The sequence below is a fragment of the Simochromis diagramma genome, unplaced genomic scaffold (assembly GCF_900408965.1).
Source record: "Simochromis diagramma unplaced genomic scaffold, fSimDia1.1 OVJJ01000091.1, whole genome shotgun sequence".
NCBI classification, from domain to species: Eukaryota; Metazoa; Chordata; class Actinopteri; order Cichliformes; family Cichlidae; genus Simochromis; species Simochromis diagramma.
This window is the reverse complement of record NW_024386901.1, coordinates 2,891,736-2,904,911: the sequence shown is the minus strand read 5'-3', so window position 1 is coordinate 2,904,911 and position 13,176 is coordinate 2,891,736. Positions and strand designations below refer to the sequence as shown.

General features: G+C 41.2%; 1 protein-coding gene across 1 annotated transcript in view; it reads right to left on the bottom strand.

The window, feature by feature from the left end:
- si:dkey-91i10.2 (uncharacterized protein LOC555224 homolog) overlaps window positions 1–13,176 on the bottom strand; it is a 73,836-nt gene that overhangs the window by 45,494 nt on the left and 15,166 nt on the right. The gene's annotated exons all lie outside the window — the stretch shown is intronic.

Here is a 13,176-nt window from a genome sequence, read left to right as displayed (position 1 = left end):
ACTTTATCAAAGGTGTGAGCATCACAGCAGAGGCCTTTGTGTCAAAGTAGCTGAAGATAAAACACAGAAAAACATGAAGGTGATTTTCCTGGCCTGGAATTTTATCAAAATATTCTGCAGTAGATCAAAAACGAAAGGAAACCATTAATCAACTTATGAACGTTACCTCTGAAGTTACAGCGGTTTTATTAGAGGTACGGCTAAGCGTTTTGCATTTTGTATAATTTTAAAAAGTTTAAATTTGTTCAGTATAGAACGGCAGAAATTAGGTTTTCTTTTCAGAAGTATGTAAAAGGAAAAAAAAACAGAGGCAGACAGCGCTGTAAACAGCTGGAGACTTGTGCGTAACAAGCAAGCGAATAATGCAGAAAACAGATTTTTAGACGGGAAACTGTTCTTGAAGTACAGAGAGAGAGAGAGAGAGAGAGAGAGAGCTGTGCATGAAGTGTGATTTTATCGTGGTGGAAGCAAAACAGCAAAAGTAAGAGGGAATTCATGACGATGTTTATGTGAAGCATTTGGATCTTCTTTTGCTGCTGGTTCGGTCAATAATGTTTGGAGAGAGATCAAACTAACAGCTTTAGAATCAGTGCAAAAATGGCGTAAACACAAAGCGTGGACCCGCCGAAACATCAGAATCAGCGAGCTGTCAGCTTTCAGCCCCGAGCGTGTGACAAAGGCAACATCTCACTGATTCTGATCTGCGGTCCGCGCTGTGTGTTTACGCCTTTGTGCAGAAGCCGTGTACCTGCTCTCATTTACTGTTTTAAATGTTTGGTTGTCGAAATTTGGTGACGTTTCACCTGAGATTCTGGCATTTTGGGCAAAATACATTTATATAAAAAAAATCGATTCAGGATTTTAATAAATCGATATCACGTTATCCAAGCCAGAATCGATTTTAATCGATAAATCGATTATTAAAACCCACCCCTATTTTGTAGCTATAAAGCTACAAAAGGAGGAGGTTGGGGTGGATAAATGGATCAACAAAACAAGGGACTTGAGACTGCTGTTTGCTTCCACTTTTCGTCTGACTGCTAGTGCTTTTTTTTTTTTAACTGCTGATACAATCATTGATTAAGTCTGATCAAATGGTTAAAGAAACCATGGTGATTTGTGTGGTTTAAAAGGAATACATAGTGTTTTTCTTTTTAAGTAACATTTTTTGGCATGTTTGGCAAGGAACAGACAATTTATGTGTCATAATTTAATATCTGAAAACATTGTTTAATGTAAAGCGCAAATGTATTTCGCTGTTTGGACAATTTGTTGTTAACATGCCAAAATGCATTTTTCCAATATGCATGTTAAGTGAAAGAGTTTCTGGCATACTCGCTGTGAAAGTCTCACAATGTAGACTTTCATTAGATGAAGAAGAACAAAAACAGATACCGATCACTGAGTCTTTCACCTATCCAGAATTACAAAAATCAGTGAATTTCTAGATATTTCTACATTTGCATAAAAGACTTGCCTTCTCATGAAACAGGAGAGGTTTTAGTATGGAGTCTTTGTCTTGATAAAATCAATTTCTTTCATTAACATGCAAATTTATTTACCCAGCAGGGATGCTCAAAATCCAATCTGATGTTCGGTTCTCTCAGAGGAACATGTGTCGTAGGAATAAACTATAATAATAGGCCAAGAATCAAACATTATCCATAAATATAGTGTTCCACACAATAAAGCAGAGCCTCTGCTGTCCTTGTGTGTGTGTGTGTGTGTGTGTGTGTGTGTGTGTGTGTGTGTGTGTGTGTGTGTGTGTGTGTGTGTGTGTGTGTGTGTGTGTGTTTCTTCTTCTGGGCATATGGAGAGAGACTGCAGGGGCATTCCACAACCTTCACTTCCTGTGGGAATAACAGTCACGAAAGGCACCATGCAGGCAACAGCCCACCAGCTAAGCAAATTGCCAAGAGAACTGCTTTTGCTTTTGTTTCGTTTCTTGTACAATTACACCAAAAACCTACACGTTCTATTATTTTTTTTATATTCATACATGCCAAACCTTTAAAAAAATCCCAGTGTCTTTATTTTGCTTTCTTGGTCCAAATTCATCAACCACAAAAGCAAAAACGAGCTACAAAGCAACAGGAGAAAAAGTGAAACCATTGGTGAAACGATTATAAGCGGTCAATGCTGCCCACTCGCCGTAGGGGGTGTGTTCACTCAGCACCTGCTGCTCTGCATCTCAGGGCTGCTTGCCATCAGCAGAACCACACTAAAACGTTCAAGGCTGTTGAAGTGTTTCTCCAATATTCAGCAGCTCTCCCACACGTCAAACAATCAATATTGTGACTGCAACGAGAATTAATCACAGGAAGCAGGGAGGTCTGGGTGTTTATGGTTAAGTATATAAATGTACAGCATGTAGTCACTAGCAAACTGGCTCATCTAGAAGTCAGTTTTACATTAAATAATGAGCAATTAGAGTCTGAAATGACCCTCCGATGTCACAGAGTACACGTACTGCACATGATACAAAGAGCCAGGTGCTCAGAGATGTCAAGGACTGTGGGCAACATCTCAATAACATGAAGTCTTTTACTTCAGAAACCTAAGCACAATTACAGTATATTATTATATTACTATTACTAACAAACAGGTGAATTAAAAAAGAAGTGAAAAAATTTTAAAAAATCTTTAATTAGACACTTAAATTTTTTTTGCCTTTAATCTTTTGTTTGTTTGTGGATAGACAGAAGAAGAAAGAATTATGAACTTATGATTTTATTTTTTATTTTTTTACTGAAATAACCATAAAATAACCAATGCTTTTAGGCACAAAAGCAAGAAAATGTGTCACATTAATTACAATTTTTTCCTTTTATCCATCCTCTGAAACTTATTTAACGCTGGGTTGCAGGGACAGCAGCCTCAGGAGAGAAGCCCTGACCTCCCTTTCCCCAGCCACCTCCTCCAGTTTGTCCAAGGGAATACCAAGGTGTTCCCAGGGAATATTAAAGATGCAAGCATATTCTCGTTCCACCCTGGGGCCTCCTCCCCAGGACATGCCCAGAACACCTTGCCCAAGAGAAGCCCAGAAGGCATCCTAGTCATTTGCCCACACCACCTCTATACCTGGTTCTTTACCTAATTCACCGCCATTGACTACGGCATGCTGGCAGTCCAGAGACTGAATTGTACTGTTGCCAAATCTTACTGTACGACACCAATGCAGATTAATCTACTGCTGGATTCTTTAATTAATGAGCAGTTTGACATTTTTATTTCCTTTCTTGTTCAAGAGTTACATGCGAACAGTGACACCTAAAAAAATGTTTTTGTTCATAGCATAGAGATTGGAACCTACAGACACAGTTCACAGAAGTAAGTAACACATAAACACATACAACACACAAAATCATTTACCAATTCAATCCGAAAATCCAAACTCAAATAAAAAAAAGTTGTGGTCTTGGTTACACAATTAGTCCTAATACATAATTAGCACTCACTCAAGGACATCACTGCATTGAGTGATGGTTTTAGCTAGTTTAGCCGAATCACCACAAACTCCCACGTAGAGTGTTATTATCGGCCCATAGCTTTAGTCCTTCAGATTAAAATTCAGCTGCTTTTAAGCTCTGTTTGTGACTCACCGACTCAAATTTAAAGCCGTTTTCACACATCGACTGCCGCCCAGAACTCATCAGCTGTGGAGCTCTATGCCTCAAAGCAAAGTCCAACTGATCTCAGGTAAATATCCAAACTATTCACAGTGAATGGGTGGGTATCACGGGTCCCACATTTCCTTTTCTGAGCCACAAGTCAGAAAAGGAAACTGACCTGATTCTCGACACTGTTGGTTATTTATGTGGAACAATGGCTATGGCTTTAGTGGAATTTAACCTCTACAACATCAGGTTAAAGAGGATACAATACAGTACAATACAATACAACTTTATTTGTATAGCACATTTAAAAGACCAGTGGTACACCAAAGTGCTTTACAATAAAAACAGGAAAATTAAGACAATAAATAAAAGACTATTAACAAAGTACCACATATGTCATCAGGTTAAGGGCACTAATTATACAACAATAAAAGGGAATATAAGAACAAAGTTACTAAGAACAGATATAGCTAAAAGATAAAGTACATAAATAAGAAATTGAACCAAATATAAAACAGGGACGCTAACTAGATGGAAAAGCTATGTTGAATAAATGAGCTTTTAAACGGGATTTAAAAGATAAAACGGAGTCTGACACACGGATAGCGATAGGAAGGTTGTGCCACAGATTCGGTGCAACCAGGGCAAAAGCACGGTCACCCCTAGATTTAAGTCTAGATCTAGGCTGAGCCAGGAGTAATTGGGCTGAAGACCTGAGGGCTCGCCCAGGGACATATAGGCTAAGAAGATCGACAAGATAACGAGGGGCTAAATTATTTATAATTCTAAAAGTGAGCAACAATATTATAAATTCAATGCGATATTTTATGGGTAGCCAATGCAACTCAATAAGAACTGGGGTGATAGAGGCATGCTTTCTAGTGCCAGTCAGAAGGCGAGCATTCTGGACAAGCTGAAGTCTGTGAAGGAGAGCGGAGTGAAGACCAACGTAGAGGGAGTTACAGTAATCCAATCTAGAAGTAACAAAAGCATGAATGAGCTTTTCAAGATCTTTATGAGGGACATAGTGCTTAGTCTTAGCAATAAGGCGCAGTTGGTAGAAGCTAGATTTGATTACTGAAGACACTTGTTTGTTAAATTTGAAAGAGCTGTCCAGCAGAACCCCTAGGTCACTAACTGAGTCAGAGAAAGAAGTGGCAAAGGAACCAAAGGTATCAGCTGATAGGCCCCTAGGGATATGGTTGCCAAACACCACAATCTCCGCTTTCTTTTCGTTCAGGATAAGGGAATTGTCTGAAAGCCATTCTCTGACTTCTCTCATGCACTCGAGGAAGCAGTGCAACGAAGAAGCAATGTCGTACAAAGTGTCACAGAGCTTCAGAAATAGTGGGTTAGCCAACTGTTAGTTGGCTTATTACCAAGGTGTTACAGAGTGATTGGGCTGGTGGGTGAACCCTGATATCTGGTGTAGCTGTCCTCAAACTAACTTCCAAATTGATTTGAACTGTGCGCTGTGAGCTCCAGTAGATATGTTTTCTTTGCAGACAGGCTCAGTATCTGTACTGCTTGCTGGCTTTGCTCTTTGTGAATTTAACCAACTGCAGTCATCAACATATTGTTGTTGGCTGAGTTATCATGGCTGCTCTCCAACTCCTAACCAGGATAAGCCTGCTTTGCACCAGTCCACCAGAGGCCATTGCTGTAAACTCTGAGACTTATTTAAACTGTCCAGTTGTTTTGAACATTTGAGTTATGAATTATCATTCATTTTGTTGTCACATTTCACAGTATCAAGTGGCAGTAATTTCAGTAAAATATGTAAAAAGGTCAGATAGGGAAAAATAATAAATCTAATTAATTACAACATTACACGTGAGCTTTATTTGTTTGTTCACAGCATCTCTGAGAACAAATTTATCACACATCAATTTTTTATTTCGCTTTGCTTTATTTTTTCCAAATACAGCCAGTGTACCTTTAACTAGGAAGACAGATTGCATGCCAACGTGCACAGTCTGTGTGTTTGCTGATATTTGTTGTGCAGCTCGCTCTCATTTGGTAATGCTAACTAGATGCTGATATACATGGCTGCAACATTTTTGACATCTGCATGCATGAATGCATGACGGAGGAAAAAATGCGTCGAGTGCGTAGGTGGGACCATGGGATGACAGTACTCTCTGATTTAATGACACACATGGTATAGCTCTCTCATAGCTCACTTGACTGGTTGTATTAACTTGCAAATTAGACTGAATGACTAATTAACTGTAGGCGAATGCTATTCCAGATAATCTTGCCCACTTTATCCCCTCCTCATTACTACAACTGTATAACATATTATTCAGAAGAAAGCACAGGGACATGGTCTGACATTTAAATAGCACAATTCTACTCTTACTGACAACTGAAAGCACTTTAAAGATTGCACATATTCATAAAGCACTTTATTCTATATGCTTAAGCACTTTATCTGCCTATCTAAATCTACCAATTTAGAATCAATTAATGAAATGTGCATGTTTCTGGACAATAAGGAGAGGACTCAGAGGGCTCAGAGGATACCCACTCAGGCAGAAGAACAACATGCAATCTTACATAGAAACTGGCAAACTAACCAGGAGATCCAAACCAAGAATCTTCTTACCACTGTGCAGTATACCTACTACTGACTCTTTACAAGCGGCCTCCACAATATAGTCTGCATTGGCTTGTGTTGTACTGGCAACTGTCATTTCTGTTTGAGAGCCCAGACAGACTGCTTTCAATAGAAGCCAATGAAAACGCTCCATATATCTGTATATTGTCGAGTTTGCATCTATGTGCAGCAGTTTATGTCCAGGTTGGCCTTTAGATGTTACTGGACCCAGGTCTAGGTGGTACTGACAGTGAGACTCAAGATGAGATGTATCCAATGAACTGACATGCTCACCCAGCGATATACAGTTAGATTATTTATGAGAGCTCCACCATTGGTTCAATAATTCATAGGGCCCCACTCTGCCGTGGGTGAGTCACGGACAAACCTTTTACTGAGAAAATAAGCATAGAGAGCAAAACACAACTAGGTAGAGCGAGAGAGATATTTGTGGGCAGAAAACTCAATAAGAACTTGCCACACCATTACTTTTTGAGGTCTGCTAAATTTAGCATAGCTTCCATGACTCAGGGGAGGTTCTACACATGGAGATGAAGGAGGTGAGGCAGCTTTTAGTGTTGAATAAGTATCCCTGGGAGTTTGGAAGAATGTAGCATCCTAAAACTGGAAAAAAAAAAAAGGGTTTCCCTGAACCAGCAAGCAGAACGAGAGTGAAGTCATGTCAGTTAGTAAAATTTATTTTACACATACCATGCCCAGTACAGTACATATGCAAGCGAGTTCCTCATTTAATGTAGATTTAACTGCTTCACAATGGCTGCAACTGTTAGCTCTTCAGGGCAGGAATAATATACTGTTGTCGACTAGATGGAAATGTTTACATTGGAAAGGGGGTTACTGAGTTAATACAGGATGTCGTAAAAATGTCCTTTGTCAATTTATCCGGAGCTTGATTGCTTGGCAACCACAATGCCATTGTGAGCCACAGTGTGTACCTTTGATGCCTAACAATCAGCAGAGTGATGAGTGAATGGGTGGAGGTTGATGAAGGTCACAATGCACAATGGAACACAGTGACACACATACAGCAACATAACCACAGGCTCGGCACAGTGAACTATATTTACCCCATGAACTAGGTCTTTGTCCACTGACAAAGGTTAACCTCAGGAGGTTCTGGTAATTAGAATGAGAAATGTGCTATTCAGTTATTTTTATATATTACCTGTAAATAAACATTTCATTTTTCATTCTTCCAGTGAGCTTTTGAAACATACAAAGGGTAATGAAGTTACAAATGCCCAATGATAATAATTACAGTTTTTTAGCACTTTCTATTATAAGGTAAAGACCCTGCAATAACACAGAGAAAACAAACAACGCCCAATGAGCAAGCGCTTGACAACAGTGGGAAGGAAAAACTCCCTTTTAACAAGAAGAAACCTCGGGCAGAAGCAGGCTCAGTAAGAGGATAGCCATCTGCCGCGGCTGTTAGGGAAATATGTGAATGAAGACAGGTAAACACACTGGTGTGTTTCTAAAGTGATTTGAATATTTAAATAGCACAATTACATTAAATATAAGAAGCAATTCAAAAGATGTAAAAAGTATACTGCATATTACTGTAATTGACTGTATACTATAAATCTCGAGAAGAAATTGGATGCCTACCTCGTACTGCTAATCAAGTCTGGTAACTTTACAGTGTGAAAAATGCAATATATTATGGCTTAGGCTTTGATGCATGTCACTCATTTGTGCACTTGGTGTTTGACTTGCTGATTTCATATTTTGTGGTTGACTGAACACTTGACTGTCTGTGACTGTTGAACCAGCAGACCAACATGAAATATGAAGATCAGTTCTATCACTGTTTAGAGGTGACTGGAAATCTATTAGATCCTGTATCTTGGATGAGTCATTTACAAGGGGATAGCTCTACATGAGAATGCAAAACAAACCCCATAAAAGGGTGTTTTTGATCACATATATCTTTTTTCAACAGCGCTTAGCCAAATGTGTCCTGGGCAATTATCAACTTCAGCCATGACTCTGCTTTGGTGAAAACTGAATCTCTCAAAGCACAGCGAGCATTTCCACTGCATTTTGTACAGACATTCGTGGCCTCCTGATGAATTCTGATTTCCATCCAGCACTACCAACATTTCAAATCTGATTTGTAAGGAAAGCAGCACAAAGCTTTAAGTCTGTAGCCACGTCTAGTGGAAGTGGAAGTACACACTTTTTTTTAATAAGTTCTGCTGGATGCTGAACACAAACTATTCTTATGTGAACATATTTTGACCTACAGTGTTGAGACAGGAGGCAGCAGGGGAAGTGGCCCACATACGTCAGCTAAAATTGCAGCTTCATTCACTCAAAGTGTGTGTTTCTGCATGCGTGTGGGTGCACAATATCCACAACTCTGCACATAGAGAAAGTTTGACTATCATCTGCGGTTGGAACTAATCCATATTTTTGTCATCAGATACTCTACTGAATGATTTAATTTATGAAATGCAAATACAATAAAATCCAAGAGCCACTGGCCCTTTCCCAAATGCAACCTTTTCTTTCAAGTCACAACAAAAACAAAAGATATTCAACTGAAATTGTTATCAGGTGACTGAAGTTCTGCCACAGCTGCTGCTAGTCCCAAGAAAGCAGCTCTAAGCTCTTAAAACATGAGTTTGTTAGTTAGATGATCGGATCTGCTCAGCAGCAACAAACTAGGCTGTGTGTGTGCTGTTATTGACTGGACCAGACAGTACACTAGAACAGGTGACCTTCCTGGAAAACGAGAAATAAATGGAAAACAGGGTCATATGTAACCATCGTGACCCATTAACCTCATTCATTATTTAATTTTCCAGCGGCTCTTACTAGGCCTGAACGGAAAGAGAAGCAACTGCAGGACTCCATTAAACTCCCGTGTCAACTGTTACATAAAAAAACCTTTATGACCTATATTGTGAGATGTGTTGGCGAATGAATATGTGAGTGTGCAGTATGCGCGTATGCACATACCCCGTTTAGCCAAGTATTGGCAGATTTAAAGTCCTGTGTGCACAGAAGAGCTATGCTATCATAATCAGCATGCCTGCAGACACACAGCACGCTGAATGAACCCAGCCCTCCTGATGGTACGCCATGAAATCCAATTTTCTGTCAATCTATTCTTCTCTACAGTTTACCAGAAAGTTCCTCTCTCTGGATCTCTTGCACACCATCTCCAGGCTTCTCTCATCGCTCTCTCCTACAGATGTTGCCAAGGTAATGGATAATTGACTGAAATGTCACTTCATGGAAATGAAAGTAGTGCACTCTTTCCCGACGTTAAGTCACTCTTCTTTATCTGATTGGGACATATCAGTTTGGCTGGTAGTGGCTTCAGGTTTGACAAAGAAGCATGAGGCTGAAATAAATATGTTGCTTTTATTATTAGAACAGGCGTTCAAACACATTTACACAAACCCGCCCGGTCTCTGAAAGCACCTAGCTTCCTTTTATACTCTACCTGCCTCAGGTATGTTTCTGGAATGGTCTACCAAGCAGACAAAGGACGTGTGTTGTATTCTACCCCAAAAGCCAAAAATAATATCAAAAACATCTTAATTCACAGGCTGTTTTAAGTAATAAGTAGGCCCATAAAAGAGACCAACTAAGCAGAACTCTACTCAAAGATAAGCCTTAAATTAACAAATAATCTACCATAATCAAAAGAAAGCTCAACATGTGGAGTAATGGAGTAAACCATTTTAGATGCAAAGGGGGAAATAAATACATTACATTTAAATTTCATGTTGAAAACATTCTCCCCCATGCAATGACAGCAGTTTATGTGTATATGTGTATATATATATATGTGCATATATGTATATATATATATGTGTATATATATATATACATATATGTGTATATATATATGTGTATATATATATATGTGCATATATGTGTATATATATATGTGTATATATATATATATATATATGGCCCCAACTGACCGAGTGCTCAGTGAATACCTCAGGCAGCAGAAACCCAAGAAAGAGCAGGGAGACGAGGAACCATCATGGAAGGACAGGCCCCTGCACGGTATGTACCACCGGCAGATAGAGGAGGTGGCTGATATCCAGAAATCCTACCAGTGGCTGGACAAAGCTGGACTGAAAGACAGCACAGAGGCACTAATCATGGCAGCACAAGAACAAGCTCTGAGTACAAGATCCATAGAGGCTGGGGTCTATCACACCAGGCAAGACCCCAGGTGCAGGCTGTGTAAAGATGCCCCAGAGACAATCCAGCACATAACAGCAGGGTGCAAGATGCTAGCAGGCAAGGCATACATGGAACGCCATAACCAAGTGGCCGGCATAGTGTACAGGAACATCTGTGCCGAGTATAACCTGGAAGTCCCGAGGTCAAAATGGGAGATGCCCCCAAGGGTGGTGGAGAATGACCGAGCTAAGATCCTGTGGGACTTCCAGATACAGACGGACAAAATGGTGGTGGCTAACCAACCGGACATAGTGGTGGTAGACAAACAGAAGAAGACGGCCGTAGTGATCGATGTAGCGGTTCCGAATGACAGCAATATCAGGAAGAAGGAACACGAGAAGCTGGAGAAATACCAAGGGCTCAGAGAAGAGCTCGAGAGGATGTGGAGGGTGAAGGTAACGGTGGTCCCTGTGGTAATCGGAGCACTAGGTGCGGTGACTCCCAAGCTAGGCGAGTGGCTCCAGCAGATCCCGGGAACAACATATATGTGTATATATATATGTGTATATATATATGTGTATATATATATATATATATATATATATATATATATATATATATATATATATATATATATATGTATATATAAAATTCAATAACACGTATGCTTTAATCATAAATACATAAATTAGAAACACCCAGATTAGCCTCCCCTGAGCTGTCATTTCAGTCTCCCCTCAGCGGTTCCTAAGCAGGGAACCTGAGCTGTTTTCACTCTTCAGCTCTCCTGACATAAACCGACACTTAAACAGTCCTCCCAGAATATTGACTAAAGTCAATAAAGAATCCCTAAACAATAAAAATAATGTGTGTCTTTTCATTTAGCTTCCAATATCAATCATTCATAAACAAGTAAAAACACAAGTTAAGGTAACAGATCCCCTGGTCTCCATTACAAGCTACACAGCCTGCCAGCATGCGTCTGAATAATTGCTAGTCAATTAGAAAAATACCTAACAGAAGCAGAAACAAGACTGAGCTTTAATCATCTAGTAAACTGATGCCTCGCTTAATATTCAGCTTAAAAAATATATGTGCTGGGAAAACCAGCACACCGCAGACCACGGCCTCTCTGTGTGAGGATCTAAACGTATTCTACGCTAGATTAGACGCAGATTCGACGCAGCGAACACCATGAGACCGGACAGTGTGCGCACCGCGGATGACGTCAGTGCGCACACTGTGTCTGAGGAGGATGTGCGGAAGTGCTTCAGGAAGGTGAACGCACGCAAAGCTACTGGTCCGGACGGGATTCCCGGCCGCGTCCTCAGGTCATGCGCGGCTCAGCTGGCTGGAGTGTTCACGCACATCTTCAACCTTTCCCTCTCTCTGTCTGTAGTCCCAGCCTGCTTCAAAATGGCCACCATCGTCCCTGTACCCAAATCCTCCACCATCTCCTCATTGAACGACTGGCGACCTGTAGCCCTGACCCCCATCATAAGCAAATGCTTCGAGAAGCTGGTCAGGGACTTCATCTGCTCTGCACTACCCGACTCACTGGACCCTCTACAGTTTGCATACCGCCACAACAGGTCCACTGATGATGCCATAGCCCTGACACTACACACTGCCCTGTCACACCTGGAGAAGAGAGACACGTATATGAGGATGCTGTTTGTAGATTACAGCTCAGCATTCAATATCATCGTTCCCTCGAAGCTGGACAGGAAACTGCAGGATCTAGGACTGAGCAGCTCCCTCTGCAGCTGGATCCTTAGCTTCCTGTCTGACAGACGCCAGGTGGTCAGACTGGGCAGCATCACCTCATCCCCCATCACACTGAACACTGGTGCTCCACAGGGGTGTGTACTGAGCCCTCTCCTGTACTCACTCTACACCTACGACTGCACAGCCACTAACAGCTCCAACATCATTGAGAAGTTTGCGGACGACACTACAGTGGTGGGTCTTATCACCAACGGTGATGAGACGGCCTACAGGGAGGAGGTCAGCGCCCTGACCCACTGGTGTCAAGACAACCATCTCACCCTCAACGTCGCAAAGACAAAGGAGTTGATAGTGGACTTCCGGAGGTGCAGAGAAGTACACACCCCCATCACCATCAACGGCGCTGCTGTGGAGAGAGTGAGCAGCTTCCGGTTCCTTGGAGTACATCTGGCTGAGGATCTTACGTGGTCAGTACACACAAACAAAACAGTGAAGAAGGCGCAGCAGCGCCTCTTCTTTCTCAGGAGACTGAAAAGATTCGGCATGAGCCCCCGCATCCTCAGGACCTTCTATCACTGTGCCATTGAGAGCATCCTCACTGGATGCATCACCACCTGGTATGGCAACAGCACCGCCTACAACTGCAAAGCTCTCCAGCGAGTAGTGCGGTGCTCTGAACGGATAATTAGAGGTGAGCTTCCCTCCCTCCAAGACATCTACAGGAAGCGGTGCCTGAGGAAAGCGGGGAGGATCATCAAGGACTCCAGTCACCCCAGCCATAAACTGTTCAGACTACTTCCATCAGGAAGGAGGTTCTGCAGCATCCGGTCCCGTACCAGCAGACTGAGAGACAGCTTCTTCCACCAGGCCATCAGACTGCTGAACACGTCATAGACACCTCAGCTTCACTACTGGAACTTTAACATTATGCACTCCACACTGTATATAAATGCCACTTGTTTTGCACATATTCAACTCTGTATATTTTATTATTATTATTATTATTATTATTGGTTTTTTTTTTTTTTTTTTTTACTATTTAATTTGTAAAAATGT